The 17,481-nt window shown below is 48.4% G+C and overlaps 1 protein-coding gene across 10 annotated transcripts in view; it reads right to left on the reverse strand.

Annotated features, from left to right (window-relative positions):
* Positions 1 to 14,513, reverse strand: part of nfasca (neurofascin homolog (chicken) a) — a 170,863-nt gene extending 156,350 nt beyond the window's left edge. For 5 of the 10 annotated variants that reach the window (XM_055654885.1, XM_055654886.1, XM_055654887.1 and 2 more), the window contains exon 1: positions 14,355 to 14,513. The gene's annotated coding sequence lies outside the window, so the exon portion shown is untranslated. The remainder of the gene's footprint in view (positions 1 to 14,354) is intronic. The other 5 variants (XM_055654889.1, XM_055654888.1, XM_055654894.1 and 2 more) reach the window with 1 other exon arrangement.
* Between the last annotated feature and the right edge of the window lie 2,968 nt (positions 14,514 to 17,481).

Genomic DNA, 17,481 nt, shown 5'->3' on the forward strand with positions numbered 1-17,481 from the left:
TCACTTATGAACAAATATTACCCTTTGGCTTTGACTCCATAAAATTACATGTGGATCATTTTTTTGTTTTCATTGCAAGCAATCATAAGTCTGGAAAGAGCCCCCTCCCTTTAAATTTCAACAATACCACTAAATGGCCTCCCCACTGGTGAACAGAGCTACAATGCGATGGGTCACATGGGTCGAGGTCAGGGATTGCTGTGATAATTGGTTGACCTCCTGACGTATCCTAGTCACAAAATCATTACGGCACATTGCTCTCTGTCAAGTAATTTAATTGTTTGCATTCTTCTGCTCCATCCCCATAAGCTCAGCGGGTTTATTTCCCTCAGGTGCTTCTACGATTTCTCTTTTAAACCTCTTTGTGGCTGAGGAATTGAGGTGTAGCACTTTGGAAAGTCCGAACACGGGCAGGACCTGCACAGCGAATGGTTAGTTTTTAGTTTAGTTTTGGAAATACAGCGAGGAAACAGGCCCTTCGGCCCACCGAGTCCGTGCCGACCTGCGATCCCCGCTCATTAACGCTACCGTACACACACTAGGGATGATTTACATTTATACCAAGCCAAGACAACGACCAGCGATCCCCGCACACTAACACTATCCAACACACCCTCGGGACAATTTTACATATATACTAGACCAAGTGCAGACCCGTTGGGTCTGCTCCCCCAATGGTGTGATCCCCCAACCCAATATTCCACCATGCACCCGTCTCCTCCAATGGAACTGAAGCCGTTCCCAAATGTAAGATTCCAGCACTCCCCTGCCTCCCTCAGCAATGGATTAAAAAAAAAACAATTGCACCTCCCCTGCCTGCTGCAGCAGTGAAAAGTTCAGAGTGTTCCTGTCTTGCAACTTTGTTTCGAAGTGTGTTGGCAGCTGATAGGAAGGAGCAGCCGTCAACGAATCAAAAGGCAGAAAAGCAGCTGGACGGCAGCCGGTCGGATTGCACGAGAGTTTTATATAGATAGATAGATAGATAGATAGATAGATAGATAGATAGATAGATAGATAGATAGATAGATAGATAGATAGATAGATAGATAGATTAAACCAATTAGCCTACAAATCTGTTTAAGAAGGAACTGCAGATGCTGGAAAATCGAAGGTAGACAAAAATGCTGGAGAAACTCAACGGGTGAGGCAGCATCTATGGAGCGAAGGAAATAGCCCTCAAACTGTACGTCTTTGGGTTGTGGGAGGAAAGCAAAGATAAAGGAGAAAACCCACATACAAACTCCGGACAAATGTGTTCGATCCTGACTACGGGAGCTGTCTGTACGGAGTTTGTACCTTCTCACCGTGACCTGTGTGGGTTTTCCCCAGGTGCTCCGGTTTCCTCCCACACTCCAAACACGTACAGGTTTGTTGGTTAATTGGCTTGGTATCATTGTAAATTGTCCCTAGTGTGTGCAGGATAGTGTTAAGGGCCTGTCTCACTTAGGTGATTTTTTTTAGGTGATTACAGGCTGTCGTCACATGGTCACCGGGGTGTCTCCTGTATGGTTGTGAGTCGTCTCCTCAGTCGCCCAAAGAGTCTTTCTGGTCGCCGCTGGATTTTCAACATTGAAAAAGTTTCGGAGACAGTCGGCGACAGTGGGTTTGACGCCAATGAGCGTAGCTTGACTTCTCCTGGCGTAGGCGCTGTCGTAGTTGTCGCCAGATTAACGTAGGTTGTTGCCGGTGCTGACCGGGGTTTTTTTGTTGTTAAAGTAATGATTCTATTTCAAATTTTATGTCGGGGGGGGGGGGGGGGTCCAGTCACCGGTTTTTCGGCAACCTACTACGACTATGACAGTCGACGGCAGTCGCCTAAAAATAGCCTAAGTGGCACAGGCCCTTTAGTGTGCGGGGATCGCTGGTCGGCGAGGACTCGGTGGGCAGAAAGGGCCTGTATCTCTAAACCAAACTAGACTATAAACTAAACCATTTATTGTCGTTCAGTCAACTGGTTAGAGAGGTGAGCAAGACTCTGGTAATCTGCACAGGAAGCTCGTGGAATGTAATTATAGAGGTGTTTTACATGTAGGGTGTACAGCACAATAAAGCAGTGTGTGTGTGTGCGCATGGCATCATAATTCATAGGCAGGGAGGTAAAGAGACTCATTGGAACACAGAGCAGGTCACAATCACTTGGTATGAAAGATCGGCACTTTAATTCACCATATGCAAACTCATCAATAACGCCTGGCAAGGTGACGTTGATATCTCTGCGGTTTTGAACACTGATATCGATCAGAGAAATTCTCTTCAATTCCGCTGCTAATCTTGTCTCCGTGTATTCTTGGGATAGGGAATGATGCTTCAAAAAGAACGCTCCCTTGCACAAGATGAAATTTGCCAGCAATGCCAATAAGGTGCAGCAGGTAGCAATAGACAATAGGTGCAGGAGTGGTGAATCTGTGGAACCTACGCTGCACTCCCTCAATAGCAAGAATGTCCTTCCTCAAATTAGGGGACCAAAACTGGACACCAGGGCTCTGTATTACTGCAGAAGGACTACTTTGCTCCTATACTCGACTCCTCTTGTTATAGAGGCCAACATGCCATTCGCTTTCTTCACTGCCTTAGTTTAGAGATACAGCACGGAAACAGGCCCTTCGGCCCACCGAGTCCGTGCCGCCCACCGATCCCCGCACACTAACACTATCCTACACACACGAGGGACAATTTACAATGAAACCAAGCCAATTAGCCTACACGCCTGACCGTCTTTGGAGCGTGGGTGGCAACCGGAGCACCCGGAGAAAACCCATGCAGGTCACAGGGAGAACGTGCAAACTCCGTACAGACAGCACACCATAGTCAGGATCGAACCCGGGTCTCTGGCGCTGTGAGGCAGCAACTCTACCTCCGCGCAACCATGCCGCACTTTACCGCCACTTGCGGAGAAACAGCAACGAGCAGCCAACACCTTCAGTGCAGCTGGGCTGGACAACCAAAGGGAAAAATTCAGAGGGAGTTATTGAACAGAAAATATCATCAATGGTTGTTTAAGAAGGAACGGCAGATGCTGGAAAATCGAAGGTAGATAAAAGTGCTGGAGAAACTCAGCGGGTGCAGCAGCATCTATGGAGCGAAGGAAATAGGCAATGTTGGGTTTCGGCCCAAAACGTTGTCTATTTCCTTCGCTCCATAGATGCTGCTGCACCCGCTGAGTTTCTCCAGCACTTTTATCTATCACCAATGGTTGTCTTTGACTAACTTCCTTCAATCACTCATATCAGCAGTTTTGGGCCCCAGATCTGAGGAGGGATGTGCTTGCTGGCATTGGAGAGGCTCCAGAGGAGGTTTACGAGAGTTATCCCACAGATGATTGGGCTAATGTATGATGAGCATTTAATGGCACTGGGCCTGTGCTTGCTGGATTTTAGAAGAATGAGGTGGGGCCTCATTGAAACTTACCGAATAGTGAAAGGCCTGCATAGGGTGGGTTGTGTGAGAGGATGTGGAAATGGAATTTCGTTGCTCAGTTTTGTGCAATGACAATAAACATATTCTATTCTATTCTATTCTATGTTTCCACTGGTGGGAGAGTCTAGGACCAGAGGGCACAGCCTTCGAATAAAAGGGCGTACCTTTAGAAAGAAGAGGAGGAGTGATTTCTTTAGTCAGAGGGTGGTGAATCTGTGGAATTCATTGCCATAGGCAGGCGAGGAGACCAAATCATTGGCTGTTTTTAAAGACGAGATTGACAGATTCTTGATTAGTACGGGTGCCAAAGGTTACAGGGAGAAGGCAGGAGAATGAGGTTGAGAGGGAAAGATCAGCCATGATTGAATGGTGGAGTCGACTCGATGGGCCGAATGGCCTAATTCTGCTCCTATGACTTGTGATTTTATGAACTCATCAACCCGTGATCTGGTCAAAATAAGTCCACTGCAGCTTTGAAAATCAAATCACACCAAAAGCATTGAGAATTAATTTTCAATGACCAGTGAAAAATAGTCACTAAATATTTAATCAGGCAACTGAGTCAATAGATACCCTGGAGTCTGAAACAGAAGGAAGTGCAGAGACTTAAAGAAAGGAATTGAATTAACAGAGTACTGAATAATTACAATGGTGTCATTGCGATACCATTACCATACAGTCCTATTCACCATTATCTGATTTTAATAACACACTGTGGCAGACATCCAACCAGGCATCATTTGGTCTTCAGAGTTAGGGCCTAGCGGTACATCTACCACCGCACTTTATTTCGAGAGGGCTAGAATACAAAAAAACAGGAATGTAATGCTGAGGCTCTATAAGGGGCTGGTCAGGTCGCATTTGGAATATTGAGAGCAATTTTGGGCCCCATATCTGAGGAAGGATGAGCTGGCTCTGGGGAGGATCCAGAGGAGGTTTACGAGAATGATTGTCAACTTCCACAACAATATCAATCAATGGCAAATTAAAATATTTTTTTCTGTGCAGTAAACATAAATGCTAGCCAGTATGTTGGGTCAACTTCAAGGCTCTCTAATCAAGTCGAGTTTAGTTTAGTTGAGAGATACAGCGTAGAAACAGGCCCTTCAGCCCGACGAGTCCGCGCCGACCAGCGATCACCGTACAATGGTTCTATCCGACCCACCAGGGCCAATTTTACAGAAGTCCATTAACCGGCAAACCTGCACGTGTTTGGAGTGTGGGAGGAAACCGAAGGTCTTGAAGAAAACCCACGCAGGTCACGGGGAGAACGTACAAACTCCGTACAGAGAGCACCCGTGGTCAGGATCCAACCCGGGTCTCTGGCGCCATGAGGCAGCAAACTCTACCCCTGTGACACTGTACTGCCCTAAAGGGCCGGTCCCACTAGGCCGTCATTTGCGCCTCATTTACGCGCCATATGTAAAATAGGTCGAGACGCACGGGTAGCGTGTGGGTAGCGGGGGATGGGCACATGGAGAGGCGTGGAGGAGTGTGGGGTTGCGCACGGTATCTGTACGAAATCCTTGCGCGCCACCTTCGTGACGCAGCGGGTACGCACACTGACGCATCGGGTACGCACGCTGCGTCCCGACATCTCACGTGTATCACGTGGTGACGCATGGTTACGTCACCGTGCGTAACCACGCGTCGCCACGCAGCGCAGGGTATTCTAATGACATCACGCTCACCAGACGACTTGGTGCCGTGTGATTTGCGCATGACGTCGCACGTAACGGCGCTTCGACCTATTTTACATATGATGCGTAAATGAGGCGCAAATAACGGCCAAGTGGGACAGGCCCTTAAAGTTTAAAGTTTCTCAAAATGAAAGGCTCTCAGCATTGGGACATAAAATCATGGATTCAACCACTGTCATTCGAGGTAACATGTCATTCAATGCTGTTCACTCTGCTTAAAAGTACATCTGCTAACCTTCCATTGACTGTATCCCTGTTGCCCCTAATACCACGCGTGGGGGTTTCACTGTACATTAATTGGTACATGTAACAATAAACTGACCTTGACACCTTGAAAGAATTGCAGATGCTGGTTTAAATCGAAGATAGATTCAAAATGCTGGAGTAACTCAGTGGGCCAGGCAGCTTCTTTGGCAAGAAGGAATGGGTGACGTTTCGGGTCGAGACCCTTCTTCAGACTGATATTACAACTGCTCATGCCCAGGTCATGGGTCATTCGGGATAAACATTCTCGCCAGCTGAACCACTGCGTGTGTACGGACCTGCATATTCATTTCAATGAGATTTATAAATAAATGTATCCGTCAAATATGTCAGCAGCATGCCACACCGTACTGCAGGCTGCTCAAATCCACAATTGTATCTATTTAAATTATTGACTCAATACAGCACCAGCCTTGAAGACGTAAGAATGGCTGGAACGGACCTGTCAATGATCAAATCCCTGGCATTAGCCTGAGTCACAGCCATTCAAATTTGATATTGATTTACACGAATTACAAGTTGTGTGGTCAACCAATTTGAGACAGTCCTTACATCCCTATCTAAACAACCTTCCAGAATTGAAGGAAACGAGGAGAATGTGCTGTGTGGGGGGGGGGATAGGTTGGTAAGTTTCGATTGGAGTTAAACTTTCGAGGTGGGTCGGCTTAAATAAAGATGCTGTTGCTTTAACCTCTGGGGTTGGTTCCACTCTGTCAGGGCACACACAGTTGGTGTGAAGACCCATGGAGGACCCGGCGTGGGGGGGGCGGGGGCAGCCATGAGGGGGGGGGGGGGGGGGAAAAGCAGTGGAGGTCCCGCCATGGGGGAACCGCCGTGAGGGTGAGAGGGAGGGGTGTTGAGGGGGGAGGGGTGTTGAGGGGGGAGAACAAAGGAGGAGCCAGTGTACTTGATGGCCCTTAGGTGGCCACTATTTGTATACCTTGCGTGCGCAAGCAGAGAATTCCACTGTCCCTTGTCACATGTAACAATAAAGTGTTACAATTCCAATTCCAGATGAATGTTTCACGTCGGGCCGACAAGACGATGCACGATTACAATTGAGCCAAGTGAACACACATTTCGCGGTTGAAATGTCCCACGGTTGAGCCGCGGGACTGAGTTACCATCGCCCGGTGGGGTAACAACATCGGAGGCCTGGATCGCCTCAGCGCAGAGGGAGAATAAGGAGGGGTCGAGACAGTGACTTTAAGACTTTTGCCTCCATCACAGTGACGAGGTGCCTGGTGAACTCACTGTGGTGGATGTTAATTTGTGTTTATTGTGTGTTTTGTTGTTTATTATATGTATGACTGCAGGCAACGAAATTTTGTTCAGACCAAAAGGTCTAAATGACAAATAAAGGAATCTAATCTAATCTAATCTAATCTAATGATGAAGGGAATAACATTGAGTACGAGATAAAGTCTGGTAAAGTCCGATTAAAGATAGACTGAGCGCCTCCAATGAGGTAGGTTTAGATCAGTCAGTATTAGTTGACCTGATCCATGTTACTGCTTACCGCTGTGTACTTAAACAGTCATCTGGGTGAGTGTCTCATATTATCTAGCCTGTTAGCCCAGCCTCTAGTTAGATTCGTTGTTGAGCATGAACTTACAAATTATGTATTTGAGCTCTGTGTGTTTACAATATAAACAACATACTCATGCACGTGGTGTAGATCCAATTGGAGGAACAGCACCTCATATTTCGCTTGGGTAGTTTACACCCCAGCGGTATGAACATTGACTTCTCCAATTTCAGGTAGTCCTTGCTTTCTCCCTCCTTCCCCTCCCCTTCGCGCAGCTCTCCCACAGCCTACTGTCTCCACCTCTTCCTTTCTTCTTCCCGCCCCCCACATCAGTCTGAAGAAGGGTCTCGACCTGAAACGTCACCTATTCCTTCGCTCCATAGATGCTGCCTCACCCGCTGAGTTTCTCCAGCATTTTTATCTACCTTCGATTTTTCCAGCTTCTGCAGTTCTTTCTTACACATGTTTATAGTAGGTAGTAGCTCAGGGCCGCTCCCTGGTTGCTGATTAGATGGTTTAGTGAATGGTTCAGTAGATGGTTCACACATGGTTACCGAGCAAATGCAATAATGTATATATCTGTATATGTGGGATCCATCTGCTGCCGACCACACTCTGTCAATTACACTTCAAGTGGTTCAATGGGGAGACTGAACAACAGATGTCAGAGTTTACAATGACCCAAGCTGGTTACATTTCAATACCATATGTTAAAAAAAAAACATGAACTGAAGTTTTCAGTTACCATGGGAAGTATTATCCCTGCAAGTCCTTGACCGGAATTAGTGAAATGGCAAACGATGGCAATCTCCAAGAAGAATGAAACTATTGTCTCTGCCCATTACTTACTTGAGAGCGGTTAAGGTAAGATTTTACTTAAACAGTTAAAGGGAAATTGTACATCCCGCAGTCCGTTAAACAAGGGGTGGTGCGTGTATGGAATAAGCTGCCAGAATAAGCTGCCAGTAGGTGGCAGGGAAACAATCAGACAGGTAGGCAATAGACAATAGGTGTAGGAGTAGGCCATTTGGCCCTTCGAGCAGGTACATGGACAATACAGGTTTGGAGGGATTTGGACCAAACGCGGGCAGGTGGGACTAATGTAGCTGGGACATGTTGGCCAGTGTGGGCAGGTTGGGCTGAAGGGACTGTTTCCGTGTTGTATCACTCTATGACTACGATTCCATGACTCTATGAAGAGCTAGATAGGGCTCTTAAAGATAGCAGAGTCATGGGGATATGGGGACAAGGCAGGAACAGGGTACTGATTGGGGATGATCAGCCATGATCACATTGAATGGCGATGCTGGCTCAAAGAGCCGAGTGGCCTACTCCTGCACCTATTTTTCTTTGATTTCTATGTTTCTATGTCTATGATCTATCTTTCCTTATATTAAACCCATTCTCCAGCCTTCTCCGCATAACCCCAGACACCCGTTCTAATCAAGAATCTATCTAACTCTGCCTTACAAATATCCATTGATTTGGCCTCCACAGCCTATTGTGGCAATGAATTCCACAGATTCACTACACTCTGGCAGAATAAATTCCTCCTCATCTTTCTAAAGGAATATCCTTTAATTTTGAGGCTATGACCTCTGGTTCTAGACTCTCCCACCAGTGGAAACATCCTCTCTCTCCACATCCAGTCTATCCAGACCTTTCACTATTCAGCAAGTTTCAATGAGGTTCCCCCCCTCGTCCTTCTAAACTCCAGCGAGTACAGGCCCAGTGCCATCAAACGCTCATCCTATGTGAACCCACTCATTCTTGGGAGCACCTCCTCTGGACCCTCTCCAGAGCCAGCACATCACCCTTCCTCAGATACATATAAAATTATAAAAGGACTGGACAAGCCAGATGCAGGAAAAAAATGTTCCCAATGTTGAGCGAGTCCCGAAGCAGGGGCCACAGTCTTAGAATAAAGGGGAGGTCATTTAAGACTGAGGTGAGAAAAAAAAATTTCACCCAGAGAGTTGTGAATTTATGGAATTCCCTGCCATAGAGGGCAGTGGAGGCCAAATCACTGGATGGATTCAAGAGAAAGTTAGATAGAGGTCTGGGGGCTAGTGGAGTCAAGGAATATGGGGAGAAGGCAGGCACGGGTTATTGATAGGGGACGATCAGCCATGATCACAATGAATGGCGGTGCTGGCTTGAAGGGCCGAATGGTCTCCTCCTGCACCTATTTTCTCAGTTTCTATACGGGCCCAAAACTGTTCACAACACCCCAAATGTGGCCTGGCTTTGTGCCTTATAGAGCCTCAGCATTACATCCCTGTTTTTGTATTCCAGTCCTCTCGAAATAAAAAATCCAGTCCCCTGACACTGCACACCCCTCGGGAAGCTTGCTCGTGCCTACAGAAGACTCTGCCTATCTCCCTAATTATAGAATCCCCAACAACTGCCTTGACGTTATTGTGAATGCAAGGCCTGAACAGAAAATATGGAAGAAAAATAAACTCACGTGACTATAGAAGAGTTGCTCTCACATCACTGGTAAGAACAATTTGCGTCTGAATCGATCTGTGTCAAAAGTTGCACCAACTGGGCACTTAGAAGATAATAGGTATCAGCAGATTCAACGTGGATTTATGGAAGGCAATGCATATTTAATCTCTTATAGAGTTTTTTTCTAACATTGTAATCAGCGGACCAGATACCGGGAAATGGTGGACCAAAAGACATAGGGGCAGAATTAGGCCATTCAGCCCATCGAGTCGACCCTGCCATTCAATCGTGGCGAATCAATTTTTCCCTCTCAGCCCCATTCTCCTGCCTTATCTCCGTAACCTTTGACGCTCTTTATGATCATATGATCATTGACACTCTTATGCTAGATGCAGGAAGATTATTGTAGATTATTCCCGATGGTGGGGAAGTCCAGAACTAGGGGTCACAGTTTAAGGATAAGAGGGAAATCTTTTAGGACCGAGATGAGAAAATCATTTTTCACACTGAGAGTGGTGAATCTGTGGAACTCTCTGCCACAGAAAGTAGTTGAGGCCAGTTCATTGGCTATATTTAAGAGGGAGTTAGATGTGGCCCTTGTGGCTAAAGGGATCAGGGGGTATGGAGAGAAGGCAGCTACAGGATACCGAGTTGGATGATCAGCCATGATCATATCGAATGGCAGTGCAGGCTCGAAGGGCCGAATGCCCTACTCCTGCACCTATTTTCTATGTTTTTATGTTTCTATGATCAAGACCTTGTCAATCTCCACCTTAAAAATGCCCATTGTTGGCTAGCACAGCTGTTTGCGCCATTGAATTCCGCAGATTCACCACCCTCTGGCTGAAGAAATTCCACCTCATCCCCTTCTTTTATTCTGAGGCTGTGCCCATTGGTTCTAGACTCCCCCGTTATTGGAAACATCATTTCCACGACCACTCTATCAAGGCCTCCCTTTATCCGTTAGGATTCAACGAGATCCCCCCTCATTGTTCTAAACTCCAGCGAGTACAGGACCTGAGCTTGCATACGTTCCTCATGTTAACACAATCATCCCTGGGATCGTTCTTGTAAACCCCCTCTGGACCCTCTCCAGAGCCAGCACATGCTTCCTCAGATATGGGGCCCAAAACTGCTCACAATACTCCAAGTGTGGCCTCACCAGTGCCTGACAAAGCCTCAGCATTATATCCTTGGATACAGCATATTTGAACATTTATTTCGCCTGTTTTTGTGCTATAATCTCTAAAGTTTTAAGTCCAAAGGGGCCCCTGCTCAACCTTCAGCATTCTAGAGAAAACTATCCAAGTCTGTCCAAACCTCTCCATGTAGCTAATACCCTCCAACCCAAACTTCATTTTGGTAACCAGACGATTGACACAAAATGCTGTTATGAACTGCTCCCATTCCCCACTGCATAGACACAAAATGCTGGAGTAACTCAGCGGGACAGGCAACATCTCTGGAGAGAAGGAACGGTGACGTTTTTGGCCGAGACCCGTCTTCAGGCTCAACCATTTACCATCGTGGTAACTCTCTTCAGCACTCTCTCCAAAGCCTCCACTTGCTTCCTGTGATGGCCGCACAACCAGAACTGCATACTATACTCCAAATGTGGCGTAACCAAATGCTGCAGAGCCACACCACGATTTCTTGACTCTTATAACCAACGCCCCCCGCCCCCAATCAATAAATGGTGACATACCACACACCCTATTTACCTCTCTATCCACAGAATCATAGTGTGGCGCCACCTGGTGGACGGCCACTGGCAGAGCGAACCCTCGGCTCTGGAGGGAGGAGTTAGGTGTCATGGTGTGGGAGGCGCAGGTCACGGGGTTGACCCTTAAGGGGTATATAAGGTCGGGCAACGCCCGTGCCCATTTGAGGAGTAGGGAGCGGTATCTCACTGATTAAAACACATCTCAAGCGCACAACTTGTGTCCGCTTAGTTTATGGCTGGACGGAGTTTGTACGTTCTCCCCTTGACCGTGTGTGTTTTCTCCCAAATCTTCCGTTTCCTCCCACACTTATAAGGTTATAAGGTCATGTGATGTGAGCAGAATTGGGCCATTCGGCCCCATCAAGTCTACTCCGCCATTCAATCATGGCTGATCTATCTCTCCTTCCAAACCCCATTCCTCTGCCTTCTGCTCGCAATCCCTGACACTCCAAAGACGTACAGGTTTGTAGGTTAATTGGCTTGGTATAAATGTAAAAAATTGTCCCGAGTGTAGGATAGTGGCAATGTGCGGGGATCACTGGTCGGTGCCGACTCGGTGGGCCAAAGGACCTGTATCTCTAAACCAAACTAAAAAGACTGGTTCGCAATCAAACTAGCACGTCAATTACTTGCACTAAATTATCTTGCACTGAACGTTATTCATGTTATTCCTTTTATCGTGTGTCTGTGTACTCTGCGGACGGCACGATTGTAATCACGTATTTCTGCTGACTGGTCAGCATGCAGCAAAAGCTTGTCACTGGACCAAGGTACACGTGACAATAAACTAAACTCAAACAAATATATCTGCAGATTTTTTTGTTGCATTTTCTCAACGTCTTTCCGCCAGTGTGTGACTGTTTGCTAAATGTCACTACATTCTGGTTGTGCACTGCGGTGCTTAAAGGATCTGGTCAACCTCAAAGGCGATTTAGGAATAGGCCTCCCGTGAATGCCCCTCCTCTCAACTACAACCCAGGCACAGAGCTTTAGCAAAATATATTATTTTTTGTAGAATATAATCAAGTGGGTAAAGATAGCAAGATAGCGCAGGGTTGTTCCATTCACAGCTGCTTCAGTAAATTGCACCAAATCGATAACAAATATATTCCACTCCATCTCATGTGGGAAGGAACTGCAGATGCTGGTTTAAATCCAAGGGAGACGCAAAATGCTGGAGTAACTCAGCGGGACAGGCAGCATCTCTGGAGAGAAGGAATGAATGGGTGACGTTTTGGGTCGAGACCCTTCTTCAGACTGATGTCAGCCCACTACCCTGACATCAGTCTTAAGAAGGGTCTTGATCCGAAACGCCATCCATTCATTCCTTCTCTCCAGGGATACTGCCTGTCCCGCTGAGTTACTCCAGCAGTTTGTGTCCACTCCATCTCTCTACACCACCCCCCCCCCCCCCCCCCCCCCCCCCCCCCCCCCCACCCACCACACACAAATAAATCAGCAACAAATATTGATTGGACTACGACTACGAGGTCAATGCAGCCTCCCCCTTGTCACCTTGTGTGTGCCTGCAGGTTTTGCATCTCTCCTTACTTGCTGAGTGTTGCAGAGTTTTGCAGGTTATTTGGCCGCCCAGGCATGGGGTGGGATTAGCACCGACAGGAGAGGGGAGGGGGAGGAGGGAAAGGAGGAAGTTAAGAGGGAGGGAGGGGAGGGAGGGAGGGAGGGAGGGAGGGAGGGAGGAGGGAGGGAGAGAGGGGAGGGAGAGAGAGAAGGGAAGAGGGAAGGAGGGAAGGAGGGAGGGAGGGAGAGAGGGAGGGAGGGAGGGAGGGAGAGGGGGAGGGGGAGAGAGGGAGGGAGGGAAGGAGGGAGGGGATGGGGAGGGGGGGAAGAGAGGAGGGAGGAGGGGGAGGGGAGTACGGGAGGGGAGGGAGGGGGAGGGAGGGAGGGGGGGGCTTGGGGGGCTGGGGGGGGAGGGGGGGGGCAGGGTGAAGAAAGTGAAGGGGTTTCTCCCACAGTTAACAGCATTAAAAATGGTCTCCCATCATCCCAGAAGAGGGGGGTACATTCCAGCTGAACACAGCGCATCACATGGAGCTTGGTGAACCTCGGGTCAATGGGGCCCATGCCCATGAAATTGGGGGGGAGGGAGCGATTACAACCCCCTTGTATTTTGATGGCCCGACCCCTGGAATCATATTGCAATGGGTTCAAATACCCTTCGAGATATTTGAACCTCAGGTCGGAGGGAGAGAGGAAAGGATGGGTGGCTTCTGATTTCTCCCTACCTACCCCCCCCCCCCCCCCCCCCTCCCCCCCCTCTCCCTCCCTCCCCCCTCCCCCCTCCCCCTCCCCACAAGACGCTCCCATCCGACCTTTCCACGCGTATCTCCCCGTGTAACCACTCTCGCCCCCGGGAAGGGTTCCCCCTCGTGAGTGGGGACGTGAAGCCACCACCATCACCGCAACAAGGCCCCTGGATCCTTCAAAAGGGACCCCATTACCCACGTAAGGAGGTCCCGTGACCCTCCTATGAGGGAACTTTAGCCCTGGCCCAGCCTTGTCTTTCTCTCTCCTCCTTTCCCCAGGCCCTTCCCCCTTCTCTCTCTTCTCCCTCCTTCCCTCCCTTCCTCCTCTCCCCCAATCTCTATCCCTGCACTCCCCTTCCCCCTCCCTCCCTCCCCTCCCCCCCTCCCCCCCCCTCCTCTCTCCCACCCTCCTCTCTCTCCCTCCCTTCCCCTTTCTTCTCTTCCTCCATCTCCCACCTCTCTCTCCCTCCCTTCGATTCCCCTCCCTTCTCCTTCTCCCTCCCTTCCCCCTCTCCTTCCTTCCGCCCCCAGTCCGTCCCCTCAAATAGGGGTCCCACCCCCTAAAAAGGGGGTCGCCCATGCGAGGGAGAATACCCAGACTGACATCCCCGGAGGCTTCCCCACGCCCTGCATGAGGACGGGAGGACCATGCCCCACTGGAGGTCCACCACCCATCTCCTGCACATCTTTCTCAAGGTCTTAGTTTGCCCCAGGATGGGAGGCGAGGAGGACATCCTTGTAACCTCGAGGAGATGGAGGAGCCCCCTCCCCTCCCCAGGAGACTGGCTCCTTATTGCAACCACACACACAGATACACACACCTCATTTAATCATGGTGGTATCTACAAAGGTTTCACTGCGCTCGATATCTCGGGTCTCTGTGGCTGGACGAGCGGGTACCGCAAAATGCGCAGCATCCAAGTTTACCAGCGCTCCGCCCGCCCGCCCGCATTTCCCAAGCCCCGGCTCCCAGCTACGAGCCCCAAACCCTTTGGTTTTCTTACCACTTCTTCTCCCCTTCTCGGCTAAATCTTCTTCTCTTCTTCACCTCTTCTCCTCTCTCCTCTCTCCTCTCCTCCCCGCTGTTGTAATTGTCCACCCCTCTGTCTATTTCATCTCCGGGGCCGCCGCATTACTGCACAAAAAAAAAATATCCAAACACACACTCACTCTCATAGATAGGCGTGCGCGTCCCCGCGGTGCTCCAGGCGCGCTCCCGTGCCTTTGCAGTCCAGTGGACAGGGGGGGGGGGGGGGGGGGGGTGCGCGCACAGATAGCAATTGGATTCATCTCATGGGCGCTCCCGCAGTCAGCACTGCATGTAAGGACGGGAGCGCGCTTTCCCCACACACACACACACACACACACACACACACATCACCAAAGATTATAGAGGAACTATAATCTTTGCACATCACCAACAACTGGGCTACCACTCACTGGAGGTCAAGATTCCAGAATTTCATTGCCATGTGTTCCAGATAGGACAATTAAATTCTTACTTGCTGCAGCACAACTATTTTTCCCTTTTTTTCCTTTTTCCTTCCGCCCACAATATTTAATATGAAAAAGATTATGTGATTCTGTGATTCCATTCTCTTTGTAGTTTGTCTGGTTGTTTGTTTGTTTGTCTTTTTGCACAAAGTCCGCGAGCATTGGCACTTTTCATTTCACTGCACATCTCGTATGTGCATGTGCCGAATGGCCTTGACTTGACTTGAATATGTGAACATAGTACATCATGGGAGAAAAACAAAAGTTCAGTGTGTGTATATATATCACAAGGATGAATGGTGAAAGGCTTGGATAGAGTGGATGTGGAGAGGATGTTTCCACTAGTGGGAGAGTCTAGGACCAGAGGCCTTTACTGTTTCGATGAATGCAATCAACCTGGCGTGCACAAACAGAAGATCAAACAGAACCCTCTGCTTCCTTCCACAGTCAATTTTCTATCCATTCAGCTATATCTCCATGGATCCCATGCGATCTAACCATCCAGAGCAGCCTACCATGTGGAACTTTGTCGAATGCTTTGCTGAAGTCCATACAGTATACACAACATATACCCTCTGCCCTCATTCAGATTTGTGAGACAATGATGCTGAATCAGATGCTGGTTTAAACCGAATATAGACACAAAAACATGGAGTAACTCAACGGGTCAGGCAGCATCTCTGGAGAAAAGGAATAGGCGACCCATAGCAAAAGGTTGGGCAAGCTGGGACTTTATTCCTTGTAGTGCAGGAGGATAAGGATTGAGCCTATTGAGGTGTATAACATAAGGAGAATAAGTGGTGAATGCACAAAGTATTTTACCCAGAGTAGGGGAGTCAAGAACCAGATTGAGAACCAAGGTTGAGAGAGGAATGATTTAATAAGAACTCGAGGGGCAAACCTTTCACACAGGGGGTGGTGGGTATATGGAATGAGCTGCCAGAGGAGGTACAGTAACAAAAGTTCAGGCAGGTACAATAACAAAACTTAAAGGATACTTTGACAGGTACATGGAGAGGAAGGGTTTAAAGGGATATGGGCCAAACGCAGGTAAATGGAGGTAGGTTTAGTGGGGCATGTTGGTTGGCATGGGCAAAGTCAGCCTTGACCAGGTTGGCATCAACAAAGGAGGCACAGTGACGCAGCAGTAGAGTTGCTGCCTCACAGCGACAAAGACCCAAGTTTGATTTAGACTAAGGGTGCTGTCTGTATGGTGTTTGTATGTTCTCTCTGGGACCACGTGGGTTTTCTCCAGGTGCTCTAGTGTCCTCCCACATGCCAAACTCATACAGGTTTGTAGATTGATTGTTTTTTGTAAAATTGTAAATTGTCCCTAGTGTGTGGGATACTGCTAGTGTACAGGGTGATGGCTGGCCGGCGGGGACATGGGAGGCCAAAGGGCCTGTTTCCGCGCTGGAAAGTCTAAAGTTGGGTCGAAGGTTTGTTTCCGTGCTGTATGACGTTTTCAGTTTAGTTTAGAGATACAGCGCGGAAACAGGCCCTTCGGCCCACCGGGTCTGCACCGACCAGCGATCCCCGCACATTAACACTATCCTACACACACTAGGGACAATTTTTACATTTTTACCAAGCCAATTAACCTACAAACCCGCACTTCTTTGGAATGTGGGAGGAAACCAAAGATCTCGGAGAAAACCTACGCAGGTCACTGGGAGAACGTACAAACTCCCATAGACAGCACCCGTAGTCGGGGTCGAACCCGGGTCTCTGGCGCTGCAAGCGTTGTAAGGCAGCAACACTACCGCTGCGCCACCGTGCTGGACTCTATGACTCCAATACATCTGGGAGAGTCATACACCTCAAGTGGTTTCAAGAAGACAGCAGCCTACCATTATCCTTTCAAAGACAATCAGGGATTACCTTGTCGATTATTAATACCCATAGATTGTGAATAAATTAAAAATAAATGATTGTGAACAAGAGTCTAGAATGATAGAGTCAGAACAGAACCATGACAATGACATTGTCAGAATCCAGACAGAACAATGAAATTCTTACTTGCAGCAGCAGAACAGAATATGTAAACCTAGTACACTGTACACAATATAAGAACTAAAAAATGCACAGTGTACACACACACACACACACACACACACACACACACACACACACACACACACACACACACACACACACACACACACACACACACACACACACACACACACACTAATACGTTAAGGGGCTGTCCTGCTTGGGGTGAAATGAGAGCATGGTCAGAGTGATGTGGGTCCTTGATGATGCTGGCTGCCTTTTCGAGACAGCGACCTTTCGATGGTGGGGAGGTCAGTACCCTTGATGGACTGGGCAGCGTTCACCACTTGGTCTTCGCCGCTCCTGGGGGTTCGAGTTGCCGAACCAGGCCGTGATGCAACCAGTCAATGTGCCCTCTCCCGTACACCGCTCGAAGCTCAAGGGCATATTCATTGTCCTACTGTGTGAAGGTGCAGGGATCAGTACACAGAGTCTGATCTAAAATCACAAGGGCATCGGTGGCAAGCGATACTGCCAAATTGAATATAAACTAAAACAATAAACAGGAGAAAAAAAGACCAAGCATGATTCGAGGCAGAGTTGAAGTTCAACGGTGTGATTTGATTTCGCTGTTTAATTTGG

The sequence above is a fragment of the Leucoraja erinacea genome, chromosome 24 (assembly GCF_028641065.1).
Source record: "Leucoraja erinacea ecotype New England chromosome 24, Leri_hhj_1, whole genome shotgun sequence".
Taxonomy (NCBI): Eukaryota; Metazoa; Chordata; class Chondrichthyes; order Rajiformes; family Rajidae; genus Leucoraja; species Leucoraja erinaceus.